Below are 18,969 nucleotides of genomic sequence, written 5' to 3' on the forward strand. Positions count from 1 at the left end.
CCCCATCTCCTTGGTCAGGTCGTTAGCTCCGGGCTAAAACAAATGTCAGAGGTAAGGAGGGGCAAAGCATCTCCATGGTAGGCCAAAGAGCCTTCAAATCCTAAGTAGAAACTTTAAGGACTAAAATAAAAAAAGGATGCCAAATGGTACCCAAAACTATATCCATTCAAAGCCAATCTTCAGAGGCAAAAGTTTTACTTGAAAAGTGGAATGCCATAAGCTCCAGCAAGTTGTCTGAACCTTCAATAGTAAAAGCAGATGCCATCCAATTAGACAACTCAAACGAGCACACATGCTCCTCATAGCCAGTGACCATTAGGAGCATATTGGGGCAACCTGCGTTAACTTCGATGAAACTCCGATTTAAGAGGCGCAGTGCACGAGCACAGGTACTCTAGCATGCCATTGGTCCACAAATAGGATTGTACACCAGGCGCCTACCCACAGAACAGTCCTGGGCATGGGCCATCACCTTGGCATATTCTTCAAACCCCGCATCCATCTCCCATGACAAGGTAATAGCACCAATCTGGTCACCCACACACTACACAAAAACACTTCCCGCGTAGCCTCAAAATAAAACCAGATTCCCCAACTACACACCCAGCAAACGTGTACTGTATTGTAGCATTTATTATATAACGCTTAATATCTGTATGTGGGCGAATCGCAGGCTCCGCAGAGCCTGTTATCCGCCCGCATACAGATATTAAGCGTTATATAGTAAATGCTACAATACAGTACACATTTTTTTTCTTGCTGCTCGAGTTACTAACTTTGGCCCAGGAGATACAGCACTTTGCAAAACTCCTGACTAATAAATAAATAAACTATGGGCTTCTTATTTATTCGTATCAGTATCAACAGATGGCAGTGTTTCATAACCTAAGAACAAATCACAGTTTCATCGGTGCACATTTTGAGTTGACCAGCTCCTGATTAAACTGAAGCACTGTCGCTTTCTACCGACCCTCTTTCATTATGGCACCCCCAATCCCTGCATCTCTTTCAGATGCCCACTGTTCATCCCACCTGTGCTTTGCCTTCCTTCGTTCTTCATGTGCAGACAGACATTGCCAAAGGCTCTTGGCTCTGCAAGAGAAACACATGTGCCAACATCAGGCACAATGACTGCCAGAGCTGATGTTTCATGGACAGCACAAATTTATTAAGTTGTGTGTAACATAAACATTGGGCGAGAAATTACACATTCGACCACAGACACCTGTGTAGGGTGTAAAGCAGTGTTTCCAAAACTGTGCGACGTGGCTCATCGGGGAGCCATCAAACCTAGCCAGGGGAGCCACTCACTTTAATGCATTTAATGTTGAAGGGACTGTTGGCTTCAGTTAAACTAATTAGACTTAAACACATGATGTTGATGATTTGTAAGTGACATGCCTAAAGCTGTAAACTTAGTGCTTAATGATGGCTTGTGGAGCGAGATGACCTCGATATTTCACTGGATCCCCAGCTTCCAACACCTCCAAAGTAAGCAGAACATTTCTGATTTATTTTGTTAGACTCGTTAATAGTTTCTTTTTTTTCTAAATGCATTTTACACCAAAGAAAGTTATCAGGAAAGTACAGTTGTCCTGTCCATTAAACACACTGACTAAGCATTATTAAGTATTGACATTTCTACTTGAATCATAGGTACTTCCAGTACACATTTCTTTCAGTACACACACATTTCCAGACAGGCCTGCTCTGTCCTTGGGCACAGTAAAGTAAAACCCCATATACGGCATAATGCCAACATTTGTAAGCAAGAAAGAGGGATGTTTAAAAAAAATCTGAGGAATTTATTTTACTTGCATTGATTTATAGGCAATTTTAGGAAGGAGGCGGCAAAAAGAAATCGTGAGTGACCCTGCTGAGGCAGGTGTGTTGTCACGTATGACATGGGTAGAAATGAAAGTGCATGCAAATATTCTTCAAGTGCAGAAACACTTTGGTAATGGGGCCTACATGCATAGGGGTGCTATCTAGCACTGTAAGTGGGATGAAAAAAGTTTGAGAGGGTAATCTAAAAAAGGCATAGACAAAGAAATGTAATTGGGAATATTTTTATTAGAGGTGCCACTTTCGTAATACGAAACAACCTGCATATATGATTATAATACCTTCATCAACTTCATCCCAATTATTTCCAGGGAGAAAAATGCAAGTACTCCCGAGTCCAGGATTACATTCTCTCCCCCCACCCTCCGAAAAAAGTAACTGTGGGGAGCCACAGGCAATGGCCAATGAGTAAAGAGAGCTGCGGGTCGAAAAGCTTTGCCATATCGTCTTCAAGCCTTAGGTGCCTTGGGCACATAGATTTCCTTGTAAACGGCGAGAGTCAGGAACGCCCAGATAGCCAGAGTGTGTGTTATTTGCTAGTGCTGCTGTATCAGTAGGCGCCATCCCCATTTGGAGCTTATCAATAATTTGAGGGGAGGATAATCTCTCAGTCACCAAATCAGTCACATTTCTCTGTAGCGATGTCACAGGAGGGGGTTTTGTCAACTGTGTTGTGGTAATAAGAGTGTCCAAAGAATCCATAGTAGATGATAGCTGGGTTTGTCAAGGGCGTGAATCAATCATCCTTCCCAAACAGTAACAATAGTAGCAGTTCAATTACAAAGTAGTCAATGTATCCTCTATTTTAAACAGCTTATTTAAAATCGGTTTGAGGAGGGTTGTGAAAATCAATTCCAGATTCTGAGGTGAGACCCCAAAAGTAGAGAAAGCTAAAGGTATCAAAGGGGTAAGGGGGTGGGTAACAACAGGTGTACCCTGATTATAGTTTTTTGTACCCCTTTGGTTAGACTTGGGCTTTAATATGGCCATTTTTTTGTTCTCCCATATTTCTTTTTCCATGGGGGTTCCATGCCAGGCTACCCTCCATTGCATTTTCGGGGTTGTGAGTTTTACGAGCGTCAGCTGAAGCAACGGAGTTACGGCCTACATTGTGGCTAGGGCAGACTAAAGGTATACACGCTCCAGTCAATGCCAGAGCAGGTCTTACCTCCTCTAATGTAAGGCGACTTGCCGTTAGCTCAATTTCTTTATCTAGGACATCAGCCGCCCTCAGTAAGAAGGGAGTCCAGTGTGTTTACAACCTCTGCTGTTTTTATCTTCTGTTTTCCATCTGAGGAGAGGGGGGTGTCACCCAGGCAATGTTGTAATAATCCAAATGTTAGAAGGGGGCCCAGCCTCCTCCAGGCGATGACTGGCGTGGACTGGCCCGCCCTTGACCCAGGATTCGCCCAGGCGCGTCATCGTGTGCGTCACGCGCCGCGGGAACATAACGTGCTTTTGTGCGGGCAAACAGGAAACACAACGGCAGAGGAAGTCGGGAGATGTACTCCTCCCCAGCAGCGGTAAGTGTCACGGCTTCTCCTCTCCAACCAAGTATTCCAACAAGCGGCTACACTAGCCGCGGGAACACAACATGCTTTTGAGTGCGAAAACAGGAAACACAGCAGCAGAGAAAGTCGGGAGATGTAGTCCTCCACAGCAGCGGTAAGTGTCACAGCTTCACGGCTTCTCCACACCACCCTAGTATTCCAACAAGCGGCTACCACTGGCTCAAATTAAGCATTACACCCTATGACTACTTACTTCCCACTGTTCTTGTTCTCTGTATTTCTCAATCCAGTCTCTTCAAGTTATTGTTCATGCTAAATATTTCCAAATTAATCTTCTGATCTATTACTTTCATCCATCCATGTTTTATTTTTCCATGCCTCATCGCTATCAGTTTCACACAGAAGGGTTTGCAACATTGAGAGAGCTGTGGCTTTGGATTCTAGCTCTCCTACCGACATGTAGTCTTTACCTAGGCGGTATCATCTTCCTGCCATGTGGCGAATTTTCATAGTGTTTTATCCCCAGTAAACCTCCTCCACTGACATTACCTGTCGTTTTTGATGCCAACACAAATGGTCCTGGGAACATGCTATTCCACCAGAAGAAGTCTGTCAGTGAGGTAGGCTTATCTTTGGCAGCAGACTCTAGCCCGCATGCAGGACCTCTGCAGGTGACAGGTTGCAATCTGGCCCTCGACCAACATTCCAGTGGAGGCTGCAATAGGCCCCAGAGATCCTCGCCTACCCTAACCGCAGTGCCGTGAGAAGGGGCAGATGATCAGCATGGCAACCGGCAAGGGTCCACCAACAGAAGACGCAGCATTTCTTCTGTACACATAAAATATCTCTTCATTGTTAAAAGGCTAATTTAACTAACTCACAATTCTTGCATTGGCCCTGGGGGAGGAGTGGGCTGTGAGGAATTCCGCTACTGGCAGTTAGTCAGGAAGGCAGTGAGGAATATCTGCGGTACCACCCCAAAAGTAGTTAAATGGGACACACTGACATTATAATTCATAATAGTAGCTCCATTTTGGTTTATTCGGTTCAGGACATTTGAATTAATTTTAGAGTAAATAAACACACACTGGCTTGGGCCACATGCTCTATCCTTCACGCAATACATTAACTAGAGCAGAGGTCTTCAAACTTGGTAATGCCAAGCCCGCCCCTACTGGGAATTTTGTTTTTATATCGGCCCCCCTTAAACTTTGACATGCAGAGGGGGGGTAGCTCTGGAATAAAAATTCGGGAGCACGGATGGCGCTGATTAGGGAGAGTAAGTTAATTAAATTATTTGCACAGTGAAAAACGTTATGGGGCACCTCTGGTACAGGACTCTTACTTCCAACATACACTCTTCTCATTGGCCCTTCTTTGTTCTTTTAATGTCTCTCATAGGCCCCTCTTCTGTCACAGTCTCATCTGACATCATAGCATGCCTCTCCCGTTAGTGTCGCCCTGTCGCTACCAACCTTCCTCTCACCTTCCCCTCAACGCAGATCAACTGAGAGCATGACTGTTAGAGTAGCTGCTTCAGGCCAGATATTTTGTCAGTCATCTCTAACCCTAGCCACCTTTTTCCGATACAGAAATGAGGTATTGCCTAATTATGCCCTTCCTGTCATCTTCACTGGGGACTTGGGCACCTCCATGCCCCCAAAAGTTCTCCTAAGGACCTTTGCCGCTTCATCTAGGGGTATGAATGGTGAAGTGGCAAAGAAGAAAGTGTATTTTGTGAGTTGGTGTCAGGTGCTAAATATCTGCTATCTATGTAACCCCTTGAAAAGCTGAATGTACCTGTGTTTCCTAAATGCATGAAATGGCTTGGTGCCTCTTTGCACTCCAAGTCTAGGGTGAGCCCCATTCCCTATAGGAATGGGGTGGTGCTGCCTAATGTGGTGTACAGAGGTTGGCATTACAGTTTACAGACGCCATAACAAGAGAGATGAGGCATAGCTTAAGAATGGCGGGTGGTCAGGGCTTGGTACAGCAGCAAACCTCTCCAGAGTTGGGTATTTGAGAACACCGTATTGGTTGCTTGATATCGCGAGAGGATAGCGGCACTAGACAGACCCTCCAGCTTATCGCGATTTCGCGATTTGCAAAAAAATCGCGAAATCGGCCGATCTGTTGAAATGCCGCGATATTTGGGCAAAAGCCCGCGAAATTTGCCGTTTCCGCCGTGAAGTGCTAATAAATAAATAAATAAAACAGCTGAGGAAATCTTCTGGTGACAGGGCGCTTTCACAAATTGAAGTCATGTTTCTAGAGGCCCTGATGCTCGCACTAATTCTTACATTTATAAAGCAAGCATCGAGACGTGCTTTTGGCGCGTTCAAGGTTGCTATGTTCTTTTTAAATAGACTTCTGCTTAAATGTTCCCAAATTCGTCACTCAAACATGTATACTTGACCATCTCCGAGGGACATCAATCAGTGTTTCCTTTTTATCAGGACACTGGGGGCGCATATTGGGCTTGCGGGCGCCATTATTTCAGCCTTCCCCCTTGCACTTTCACCCCCTGCCCCACAATTGTGACTTTTAAACTGAGAAATGCATTGTGAGCGCCAGGTTTGGTCTCGGGTAAAAGCTTCTTCCCGTCCCAGAACTTGCCACCCTTTGTGCCGAGACCATGAATGGGCCGGCCCAGCTCACAAGCTCCCCCCGGAGGTCCACTTGGCATAAGCATCATTGTGCGACTGTCCCAGTTATTGAAATATGTCTCGGACCCCAGACCCTAGCAGCATATATCCGTGCTCGGCGGTGTGTGGCCTTGGAGCGGCCTCTGTTGTGGGGCCGGCGTGTGCCGGGTCACGGGGGCCGCAGATGTCTGGGAGGGGCCTGGAGCGTGCCCGGGGGCTGACAATCTAATCATGAAAGATTGACAAATTCAATTTCCAATCGGGCGAAGCTCGGCCGAGCGCTCCGCGTCCATTTCTGGGCCATATACAGACACTTAGCGCGGGCCCGGGGTCTCTGCTTTCGGGATTTGGGATTTTTTATAAGAGGAAGACCACAGCACATTTGGTAAGAGCACAACTTGTATACTGTAACATTTTACGTGGAAAAATAGTATTACATAAGTCCGTCTTGCATGTTTAATAAGTAATTTGCAAGCGCGCGAGCGTTAGTTTGACCGTGTTCTGACTTGTCGTCCTTGTGAAATGCCATGTGCACATTTTGCACATTAGCAGTAAAACTGTGCAAATTATCAATTTATTTTCTGTCGCATTTAAGAACAGATTGGTGTCTATATTGAGACTAGACCGTAAAATATGAAGAGTTTGAAAGGCCATATACCAGACAATTGGTATGACGTATCCTTAAGTTTTCATTTTCAATGTGCTCGAGCAGAAGCGAATTCCAATGCGAAGAGGAACCGAAATCCATGGCTAGGGGGCTGTCTGTTAATAGTAATCGTTTTTATTCAATGTCTTTTCAGTCATTCCGACATCTATGGGGTGTGTTATTTACAGCATGTAGCTCTGTGATGCTCACCTTCTGTGTTCAGCGGCCATCCACTTTAGGACAAGCATTTACAATGCAATGGTCTCGGCATCAATAAAGGTAGAGCTATTGGCTTTGCTCATGACATTTCTTTTTTTTTCTTTAAATCATAAATAAATGGCATTGTCATTTAGATTGCCAATACACAGCACTCTGCACTCAACAGCACACACCACTCTGCACCTGCACTCACTGCTCTGCACACTCACTCTGCACACTCACTCTGCACTCACTACTCTGCACTCACTACTCTGCACTCTGCACTCACTACTCTGCACTCTGCACTCACTACTCTGCACTCACTACTCTGCACTCATTACTCTGCACTCACTACTCTGACAACTTAGGGATAAAAGTACGTCAAAGATGACCTTTTCCAGACACAACACCAGTTTGGGTTCAAATAAATAGGGCACCTTTGTGAAATAAGGATCAATGATATTCGTTGCACAAGGCAATTCTCCGAAGTTTAAAAGATGCTGAGAGCATAATGACCCATCCACCTAAGAAAATCAGACCCTCCAGCTTATCGCGATTTCGCGATTTGCAAAGAAATCGGCCGAACTGAACGTACATGGCCAAGATTAACATGCCTTTTAACTAAAACAATTGGGCTGAATTGTAAATAAACAAAATGTACATAGCTCCATGTTGTCAAATAACTCAAACAGTAAGATATCTGTGTTTGGTGTTGCAAAAAAACCAAAATAAAATGCCGCTAAATTTCCATTTTTGTGCCGCTAAATTTTCATTTTTGTGCCACTAAATTTGCCAATCCATGCCGCTATATCCTGGGGGGGTCTGACTAGACTTTTTTCCCTCGGATCATAAGCTCATGGAGCCAACAGGTACTGGAAGAACAGTCATTTCTGGAAGCTGAAGCCTTGTTCACAGTGCAGACAGGTGAACCAAGTGGGCAGAAACCTCCAGAGCACCAGAAAAGAGAAAAGGGACTGGCAGCTCCAGAATGGTAATGCCTTGTATGCAGTTCAGACAAGCTAGCGGCAGAGCAGAGTGGACTTTGAAGTGTTTCTGTAAGGAAGGTCTACAATACCGGTGGTTCAACAAAACGACTAGCACCATGCAGGAAATAAAAGCAGTATTGGTAGGTCCCAGAAGGAGGGTGAAATCAGACCACTAGGTCCAGAAAAGGACAACAGGACCGTTTTGGCTTGGTCCATGGAGAAAGGCTAGACCTTCCCCCGGTGGCCTCCCCTTTTTTTATCGGTTTAGCTGGTACTCCATATAAAAACCGAATCAACAGGAAACTACTGAACAGCTAATGCATAAAACCTTATTCTGGTTTTCAAAATTGTGTAAGGGGGATAGGATAGGTGATTTATTGAGATTGCTCCCTAACCTTGAGCGTCAGATTTGTGCCCTCTCCTTAGACTTTTTCTACAAACCCCGATGCCATCTATAATTGTACACCAGAAGCAGAGATTATCTCTGTTATCCCCGCCCCTTAATGAACTATCCCCCCACCCAATTTACTAAATTCCCCTTTCCAACAGATTTGCTCCATTAGGGGTCCTGGAAGATTACGATTGAATGGGTCATTTGTTTTCCAACCCACACAAAGCAAAACTTAGGCTCCATGTATCCTCCGCTGGTGGTCAGGATCAATTGTCTGTTTGATTTCTTTTGGACCAAGCAGGCATAAAACATTCAATCAATTGCTGGTGTACCATCAAATGCAAAACCTTTTTGCACAATACTCCTCTCTTTTAATTGCTGAGGTAGGAGGTACATCCAAATTATGCCATAATTAAAGAACATATGCCCAAACCCTTGAAAACATAAACCAGTTGTGAGACAACAAATAACACACACCTATGTGCCTAAATAGGTAAATGGAGAGAATTAGAAAAAAGTCTTTGTGAGCGAGATGGCACCTCACGGGCAAACCACCAACGGGAACCTGGCAGGTACTCACCAGGATTGCCCTGATCTCATCATTGGCGCCTTCAAGCTCAAAAGAAAAGTGTCCACAAAACAAACAAAACAGTGTTTGTGAGGGAATGCAGTGTGTGGGAGTAACAAACAACACAATACGTGTCACACAACAAGTACGTAAAAGACCACGAGCAACACGGAACTTAGCTTTATTCTGTCACTTTCGTGTTGGTCGTGGGGTGTTAAAAAAGTGAGAGTGGCTAATACCTTTCTAGCCATACTCCACTTGCCGACATGTTTCATTTGCACTTCCATTTTGGGCAATTTCTTCAGGGCGTTACAGATTCGGGTGTGCTGAGTGAACGCCGGCTTCATCTTTTTTACCGCAAAATTGCAGAAAGAAAAGTGACTCACACTAGGAGTCACCCTGAAACCTATTTCTTGTTTTGACCTCTCGACTGGTATGCGCCAACGTGGTCGATTGAGGTTGTGAAGACAACGACTGTCCTCATGCAGTGGCTTAAAAATCTGTAACGCCCTGAAGAAATTGCCCAAAATGGAAGTGCCACAATGAATATGGAAACACTTTAAATAGGATTCTAATGGCTAATAGTCTTGATGTAATTACCCACATGATAGGTGTAATTGGCCACCCGCTTCCTACCTTTACCACAGGTTTTTATTATTCGACACTGGACTATATTATAGTGTCGGAGTCTATGAAACCTTGCTTTACTGATATTAAGACACACTTCAATGCCTTTAGCCTGCTTAAAATTCATAGCGCTCTATTGGCAGTGTAGCGCTCGACTGCTCATTTGTGCATTTTGGTCTGATTTGGCTTCATTCGCATTGCCTGTTGCTCGAAAGAACTGTTGCCTGCTGAAATTTCATAGCGCTCTATTGGCCGTGTAGCGCTCGATTGCTCGTTTGTGCATTTAATTATTGTTGCCTTGTTGTGCCGGTGCCACTGCCCACAGCGTGATCCCACTTTGTGCCCCCAGCCTGTTTCGGTTTTGCTTTTGCTGCCATCCATTTTGTTTGTTGTGCCTCGGAGCCCGTCCTCTCCACCCCGCTCCCGCCTCCCAGCTGCTCCTCCCTCCCACTGACTCCTAAGGCTCACCCCGTCCTCAGTAGCGCTGTGACCGTCCTGACTACATCGGGAGCGGTCGCTCCCCACGCTCCCTGGTTTTCTTGGGTATCGTTGGGTTTCATTCGCATTGCCTGTTGCTCGAAATAATTGCTGCCAGCTTAAAATTCATAGCGCTCTATTGGCCGTGTAGCGCTCGACTGCTCATTTGTGCATTTTGGTCTGATTTGGCTTCATTCGCATTGCCTGTTGCTCGAAAGAACTGTTGCCTGCTGAAATTTCATAGCGCTCTATTGGCCGTGTAGCGCTCGATTGCTCATTTGTGCATTTAATTATTGTTGCCTTGTTGTGCCGGTGCCACTGCCCACAGCGTGATCCCACTTTGTGCCCCCAGCCTGTTTCAGTTTTGCTTTTGCTGCCATCCATTTTGTTTGTTGTGCCTCAGAGCCCGTCCTCTCCACCCCGCTCCCGCCTCTCAGCTGCTCCTCCCTCCCACTGACTCCTAAGGCTCACCCCGTCCTCAGTAGCGCTGTGACCGTCCTGACTACATCGGAAGCGGTCGCTCCCCACGCTCCCTGGTTTTCTTGGGTATCGTTGGGTTTCATTCGCATTGCCTGTTGCTCGAAATAATTGCTGCCAGCTTAAAATTCATAGCGCTCTATTGGCCGTGTAGCGCTCGACTGCTCATTTGTGCATTTTGGTCTGATTTGGCTTCATTCGCATTGCCTGTTGCTCGAAAGAACTGTTGCCTGCTGAAATTTCATAGCGCTCTATTGGCCGTGTAGCGCTCGATTGCTAATTTGTGCATTTAATTATTGTTGCCTTGTTGTGCCGGTGCCACTGCCCACAGCGTGATCCCACTTTGTACCCCCAGCCTGTTTCGGTTTTGCTTTTGTTGCCATCCATTTTGTTTGTTGTGCCTCGGAGCCCGTCCTCTCCAGCCCGCTCCCGCCTCCCAGCTGCTCCTCCCTCGCTCCGCCCCCCCAACCCCCCCACTATCCACTTATGTCAGAACAGCTGACGCGCAGCATTCACGCGCAGCGGTCGCGCCCAATGTGCGCCGAAGGTGCGCCAAAGGTAAGCCCGTCTACGCCCGTCCACGCCTGGACCGCGCCCAGCGCCAGACCCCCTGGCCCCGCAAAATCCACACCACCCGCATAACGTACGACGCCGCATCCCTCTCAGCCCTTAACCCTGGCCGAACACCAAACTGCTACCAAGCCGCCCCAGGACACACCCATGGACCCTTCACCTGCCACTCCTGCAAGTTCGACTGCATCAGGACCCACACCAAATCCATAAACTTCAAACAGAGCTCCGACACTAACCACCTGAAGTGCATCCTACTCAACACCCGCTCGGTCCACACTCACGCCATTGAACTTTGGAACCTACTCGACACCACGTCACCGGACGTCGCCTTTCTTACAAAAACCTGGATGAACGCCTCATCAACGCCCGACATCGCCATAGCCATCCCGGCTGGCTACAAAATTATCCGAAAGTACCGCATCAAACAAACAGGAGGAGGCATTGCCATTGTCCATAAGAATACCATCCGCATCACGACCAGTTCCGACGATCACCTTGCAGCCGACGAACACCTTCACTTCCAGATCCACACCGACCCCAAGACCACACTCAGAGGCACCCTCATCTACAGGCCACCAGGACCTCGCACACAATTCAGCGAAGACATCACTGATTTCATCAGCCCACACGCCCTCCCCTCCGAGGACTACATTCTGCTGGGAGACCTCAACTTCCACTTGGAAAAGAACAACGACAGCAACACCACCACCCTTCTTGACAACCTCGCCAATCTCGGACTCAAACAACCAGTAAACACCCCCACCCACTACGCCGAACACACACTCGACCCAATCTTCACCTCCAGCAAGCACATCTCCTTCAATCACACCACAGCTCTCCATTGGACAGACCACAGCTGCGTTCACTTCAACTACAAAAAGACTACGACCCACAACCACTCCCAACCAATCCCCCGCAGAAACTGGAACAAAATTACCACCGACCAACTCTTCACATCGCTTCACCAAAACCCTCCTTTAAAATGATCGGACCCAAACCTTGCAGCCACCAACCTCACACAATGGATCACCCATAGCGCTGACGAATTAGCACCCTTGAAAAAACAACAAATAAAGCAAGGTAGCAAAAAAGCCCCCTGGTTCAACGATGACCTTAAGAAATCCAAGAAGTTCTGTCACACCCTCGAGAAAGCCTGGAGAAAAAACTCAACCACTGACAACCTGGCCACCTTCAAGAACGCCACCCGCAAACACCACCAACTGATCCGATCCACCAAGAAATCAGCATTCAAGGATCGACTCGACAACAACGCCCACAACAGCAAGGAACTATTCAACATCGTCAAAGAATTTACTAACTCCACCGCCGGCACCAATGACATCACTCCCTCCCAAGACCTCTGCGACTCCCTAGCCTCATTCTTCCACAACAAAATCGCTGACATACATAACAGCTTTGAAAACCAGTCCGGAGCCGAGTCCACCCCACCCACCTCTGAACTAAAACCCCCCTTCAACAACCTTTACGCCTGGAACCCAATCACCACTGAAGACACCATCCGCCTGATGAACTCCATCCACTCAGGATCGCCAACCGACCCTTGTCCCCACCACATTTTCAACAAAGCAGACTCCATCATCGCACCCCCATCTCCGAGACGTCATCAACTGCTCCCTTCCCGGAAAGCTGGAAACATGCCGAACTCAGCGCCCTTCTGAAGAAACCCACAGCAGACCCCACTGAACTTAAAAACTACCGCCCCATCTCGCTCCTCCCATTTCCTGCCAAAGTCATTGAGAAAGCCGTCAACAGTCAGCTCGCCGCCTTCCTCGAATCCAATAAATCCCTCGACCCTTCACAGTCCGGCTTCCGAGCCAAATACAGCACCGAGACCGCCCTCATCGCAGCAACAGACGACATTTGAACACTATTGGACAACGGAGAAACAGCTGCCCTCATCCTACTTGACCTCTCCGCAGCCTTCGACACAGTCTGTCATAGCACCCTTATACAACGCCTCAGCAACGTCAGAATACAAGGAAAAGCATTGGACTGGATCATCTCGTTTCTCGACGGAAGAACCCAGAGAGTCCACCTCCCTCCTTTTAGATCAGAGGCCACCGAAGTCATCTGCGGTGTACCACAAGGATCATCACTCAGTCCCACCCTTTCCAACGTATACATGAGTCCCCTCGCATCCATCGCGCGCCAACACAATCTCAACATCATCTCCTACGCAGACGACACCCAGCTGATCCACTCCCTCACCAAAGACCCAAACAGCGCAAAAACCAACCTACACGAAGGGATGAAAGAAGTAGCCGAATGGATGAATATCAGCCGTTTAAAACTGAACTCGGACAAAACGGAAGTCCTCATCTTAGGTTCATCCCCCTCCGCCTGGGACGACTCATGGTGGCCACCGGCCCTAGGAAACGCACCCATACCTACAGACCACGCACGTAACCTGGGCTTCATCCTGGACTCCTCCCTTTCGATGACCAGACAAGTCAACGTCCTCTCATCATCATGCTTCAACATCCTACGCATGCTCAAAAAAATCTTCCGCTGGATCCCCACCGAAACTAGAAAGACGGTCACCCACGCACTGGTCACAAGCCGACTAGACTACGGAAACACCTTTTACGCCGGAACCACAGCCAAACTACAGAAAAAACTCCAGCTCATCCAAAATGCCTCAGCCAGACTCATACTAGACATCCCCCGCCAAGCTCACATTTCCGGCCACCTGAAAGACCTCCACTGGCTCCCCGTCAACAAGAGAATAACATTCCGTCTCCTCACCCACGCACACAAAGCCCTCTACGACCTAGGACCCGAATGCCTCAACACACGCCTGTCCTTTTACACCCCCACCCGCCAACTTCGATCGTCCAATCAAGCCCTCGCCGCAATCCCACGCATCCATAGATCCACCATGGGGGGAAGATCCTTCTCCTACTTAGCGGCCAAAACCTGGAATTCTCTCCCCACCCACCTCCGCCTTACACAGAACCATCTCTCCTTCATAAAACACTAAAAACCTGGATATTCGAAAAGTAATGTGCTCATTTGTGCATTTTGGTCTGATTTGGCTTCATTCGCATTGCCTGTTGCTCGAAAGAACTGTTGCCTGCTGAAATTTCATAGCGCTCTATTGGCCGTGTAGCGCTCGATTGCTCGTTTGTGCATTTAATTATTGTTGCCTTGTTGTGCCGGTGCCACTGCCCACAGCGTGATCCCACTTTGTGCCCCCAGCCTGTTTCGGTTTTGCTTTTGCTGCCATCCATTTTGTTTGTTGTGCCTCGGAGCCCGTCCTCTCCACCCCGCTCCCGCCTCCCAGCTGCTCCTCCCTCCCACTGACTCCTAAGGCTCACCCCGTCCTCAGTAGCGCTGTGACCGTCCTGACTACATCGGGAGCGGTCGCTCCCCACGCTCCCTGGTTTTCTTGGGTATCGTTGGGTTTCATTCGCATTGCCTGTTGCTCGAAATAATTGCTGCCAGCTTAAAATTCATAGCGCTCTATTGGCCGTGTAGCGCTCGACTGCTCATTTGTGCATTTTGGTCTGATTTGGCTTCATTCGCATTGCCTGTTGCTCGAAAGAACTGTTGCCTGCTGAAATTTCATAGCGCTCTATTGGCCGTGTAGCGCTCGATTGCTCATTTGTGCATTTAATTATTGTTGCCTTGTTGTGCCGGTGCCACTGCCCACAGCGTGATCCCACTTTGTGCCCCCAGCCTGTTTCAGTTTTGCTTTTGCTGCCATCCATTTTGTTTGTTGTGCCTCAGAGCCCGTCCTCTCCACCCCGCTCCCGCCTCTCAGCTGCTCCTCCCTCCCACTGACTCCTAAGGCTCACCCCGTCCTCAGTAGCGCTGTGACCGTCCTGACTACATCGGAAGCGGTCGCTCCCCACGCTCCCTGGTTTTCTTGGGTATCGTTGGGTTTCATTCGCATTGCCTGTTGCTCGAAATAATTGCTGCCAGCTTAAAATTCATAGCGCTCTATTGGCCGTGTAGCGCTCGACTGCTCATTTGTGCATTTTGGTCTGATTTGGCTTCATTCGCATTGCCTGTTGCTCGAAAGAACTGTTGCCTGCTGAAATTTCATAGCGCTCTATTGGCCGTGTAGCGCTCGATTGCTAATTTGTGCATTTAATTATTGTTGCCTTGTTGTGCCGGTGCCACTGCCCACAGCGTGATCCCACTTTGTACCCCCAGCCTGTTTCGGTTTTGCTTTTGTTGCCATCCATTTTGTTTGTTGTGCCTCGGAGCCCGTCCTCTCCAGCCCGCTCCCGCCTCCCAGCTGCTCCTCCCTCGCTCCGCCCCCCAACCCCCCCACTATCCACTTATGTCAGAACAGCTGACGCGCAGCATTCACGCGCAGCGGTCGCGCCCAATGTGCGCCGAAGGTGCGCCAAAGGTAAGCCCGTCTACGCCCGTCCACGCCTGGACCGCGCCCAGCGCCAGACCCCCTGGCCCCGCAAAATCCACACCACCCGCATAACGTACGACGCCGCATCCCTCTCAGCCCTTAACCCTGGCCGAACACCAAACTGCTACCAAGCCGCCCCAGGACACACCCATGGACCCTTCACCTGCCACTCCTGCAAGTTCGACTGCATCAGGACCCACACCAAATCCATAAACTTCAAACAGAGCTCCGACACTAACCACCTGAAGTGCATCCTACTCAACACCCGCTCGGTCCACACTCACGCCATTGAACTTTGGAACCTACTCGACACCACGTCACCGGACGTCGCCTTTCTTACAAAAACCTGGATGAACGCCTCATCAACGCCCGACATCGCCATAGCCATCCCGGCTGGCTACAAAATTATCCGAAAGTACCGCATCAAACAAACAGGAGGAGGCATTGCCATTGTCCATAAGAATACCATCCGCATCACGACCAGTTCCGACGATCACCTTGCAGCCGACGAACACCTTCACTTCCAGATCCACACCGACCCCAAGACCACACTCAGAGGCACCCTCATCTACAGGCCACCAGGACCTCGCACACAATTCAGCGAAGACATCACTGATTTCATCAGCCCACACGCCCTCCCCTCCGAGGACTACATTCTGCTGGGAGACCTCAACTTCCACTTGGAAAAGAACAACGACAGCAACACCACCACCCTTCTTGACAACCTCGCCAATCTCGGACTCAAACAACCAGTAAACACCCCCACCCACTACGCCGAACACACACTCGACCCAATCTTCACCTCCAGCAAGCACATCTCCTTCAATCACACCACAGCTCTCCATTGGACAGACCACAGCTGCGTTCACTTCAACTACAAAAAGACTACGACCCACAACCACTCCCAACCAATCCCCCGCAGAAACTGGAACAAAATTACCACCGACCAATTCTTCACATCGCTTCACCAAAACCCTCCTTTAAAATGATCGGACCCAAACCTTGCAGCCACCAACCTCACACAATGGATCACCCATAGCGCTGACGAATTAGCACCCTTGAAAAAACAACAAATAAAGCAAGGTAGCAAAAAAGCCCCCTGGTTCAACGATGACCTTAAGAAATCCAAGAAGTTCTGTCACACCCTCGAGAAAGCCTGGAGAAAAAACTCAACCACTGACAACCTGGCCACCTTCAAGAACGCCACCCGCAAACACCACCAACTGATCCGATCCACCAAGAAATCAGCATTCAAGGATCGACTCGACAACAACGCCCACAACAGCAAGGAACTATTCAACATCGTCAAAGAATTTACTAACTCCACCGCCGGCACCAATGACATCACTCCCTCCCAAGACCTCTGCGACTCCCTAGCCTCATTCTTCCACAACAAAATCGCTGACATACATAACAGCTTTGAAAACCAGTCCGGAGCCGAGTCCACCCCACCCACCTCTGAACTAAAACCCCCCTTCAACAACCTTTACGCCTGGAACCCAATCACCACTGAAGACACCATCCGCCTGATGAACTCCATCCACTCAGGATCGCCAACCGACCCTTGTCCCCACCACATTTTCAACAAAGCAGACTCCATCATCGCACCCCCATCTCCGAGACGTCATCAACTGCTCCCTTCCCGGAAAGCTGGAAACATGCCGAACTCAGCGCCCTTCTGAAGAAACCCACAGCAGACCCCACTGAACTTAAAAACTACCGCCCCATCTCGCTCCTCCCATTTCCTGCCAAAGTCATTGAGAAAGCCGTCAACAGTCAGCTCGCCGCCTTCCTCGAATCCAATAAATCCCTCGACCCTTCACAGTCCGGCTTCCGAGCCAAATACAGCACCGAGACCGCCCTCATCGCAGCAACAGACGACATTTGAACACTATTGGACAACGGAGAAACAGCTGCCCTCATCCTACTTGACCTCTCCGCAGCCTTCGACACAGTCTGTCATAGCACCCTTATACAACGCCTCAGCAACGTCAGAATACAAGGAAAAGCATTGGACTGGATCATCTCGTTTCTCGACGGAAGAACCCAGAGAGTCCACCTCCCTCCTTTTAGATCAGAGGCCACCGAAGTCATCTGCGGTGTACCACAAGGATCATCACTCAGTCCCACCCTTTCCAACGTATACATGAGTCCCCTCGCATCCATCGCGCGCCAACACAATCTCAACATCATCTCCTACGCAGACGACACCCAGCTGATCCACTCCCTCACCAAAGACCCAAACAGCGCAAAAACCAACCTACACGAAGGGATGAAAGAAGTAGCCGAATGGATGAATATCAGCCGTTTAAAACTGAACTCGGACAAAACGGAAGTCCTCATCTTAGGTTCATCCCCCTCCGCCTGGGACGACTCATGGTGGCCACCGGCCCTAGGAAACGCACCCATACCTACAGACCACGCACGTAACCTGGGCTTCATCCTGGACTCCTCCCTTTCGATGACCAGACAAGTCAACGTCCTCTCATCATCATGCTTCAACATCCTACGCATGCTCAAAAAAATCTTCCGCTGGATCCCCACCGAAACTAGAAAGACGGTCACCCACGCACTGGTCACAAGCCGACTAGACTACGGAAACACCTTTTACGCCGGAACCACAGCCAAACTACAGAAAAAACTCCAGCTCATCCAAAATGCCTCAGCCAGACTCATACTAGACATCCCCCGCCAAGCTCACATTTCCGGCCACCTGAAAGACCTCCACTGGCTCCCCGTCAACAAGAGAATAACATTCCGTCTCCTCACCCACGCACACAAAGCCCTCTACGACCTAGGACCCGAATGCCTCAACACACGCCTGTCCTTTTACACCCCCACCCGCCAACTTCGATCGTCCAATCAAGCCCTCGCCGCAATCCCACGCATCCATAGATCCACCATGGGGGGAAGATCCTTCTCCTACTTAGCGGCCAAAACCTGGAATTCTCTCCCCACCCACCTCCGCCTTACACAGAACCATCTCTCCTTCATAAAACACTAAAAACCTGGATATTCGAAAAGTAATGTACCCCCCGCCCCCCCCCCCCCCCCAAGCGCCTTGAGACCCTCTGGGTGAGTAGTGCGCTATACAAATTTTAAACTTGAACTAGAAACCTTTACCTAACTTCTCCTCAGCTAGGAAAAATTGGATTGTTTTGAAATGGGAAAAGGTGGATACTGCAGAGTTTACTGGGTAAATAGCGGGTAAGATGGACCAGGCGATTTCGATTGGTCTAGGCCCAAATACATCTCGCACCCACTATTCGGCAGCCTTTGAGCGTCTCTCCTATTGGAGATCAAGGAAAATTTGGTTTACTCTGGCTCAAATGAGACACACAAAAGTGTTCGCTGGTTTGATGATGTGTGTGTAAAGGCCCTTAAGAATCTTCATGTTGCCCTGAAGGCAGTGCCCAAAGATCAGAATCTGGTGAAGTTATTACTTTTGATCTATAGAAAAGCAAGATCAGATAGACTACAACTGTTGAGAGAGGAGACATGGGAGAATTTGCAAAAAGCAGCAGGATTAAACAGTGGCAGGGACTTTTGGGCCCTAATTAATGCCTATACACAAATGACCTGGTTACATGGAACACTGCAACTTTTTAGTGTTACATCAAACAGTGGGTATT

Source organism: Lissotriton vulgaris, chromosome 5 (genome assembly GCF_964263255.1).
Source record: "Lissotriton vulgaris chromosome 5, aLisVul1.2, whole genome shotgun sequence".
Lineage (NCBI taxonomy): Eukaryota > Metazoa > Chordata > Amphibia > Caudata > Salamandridae > Lissotriton > Lissotriton vulgaris.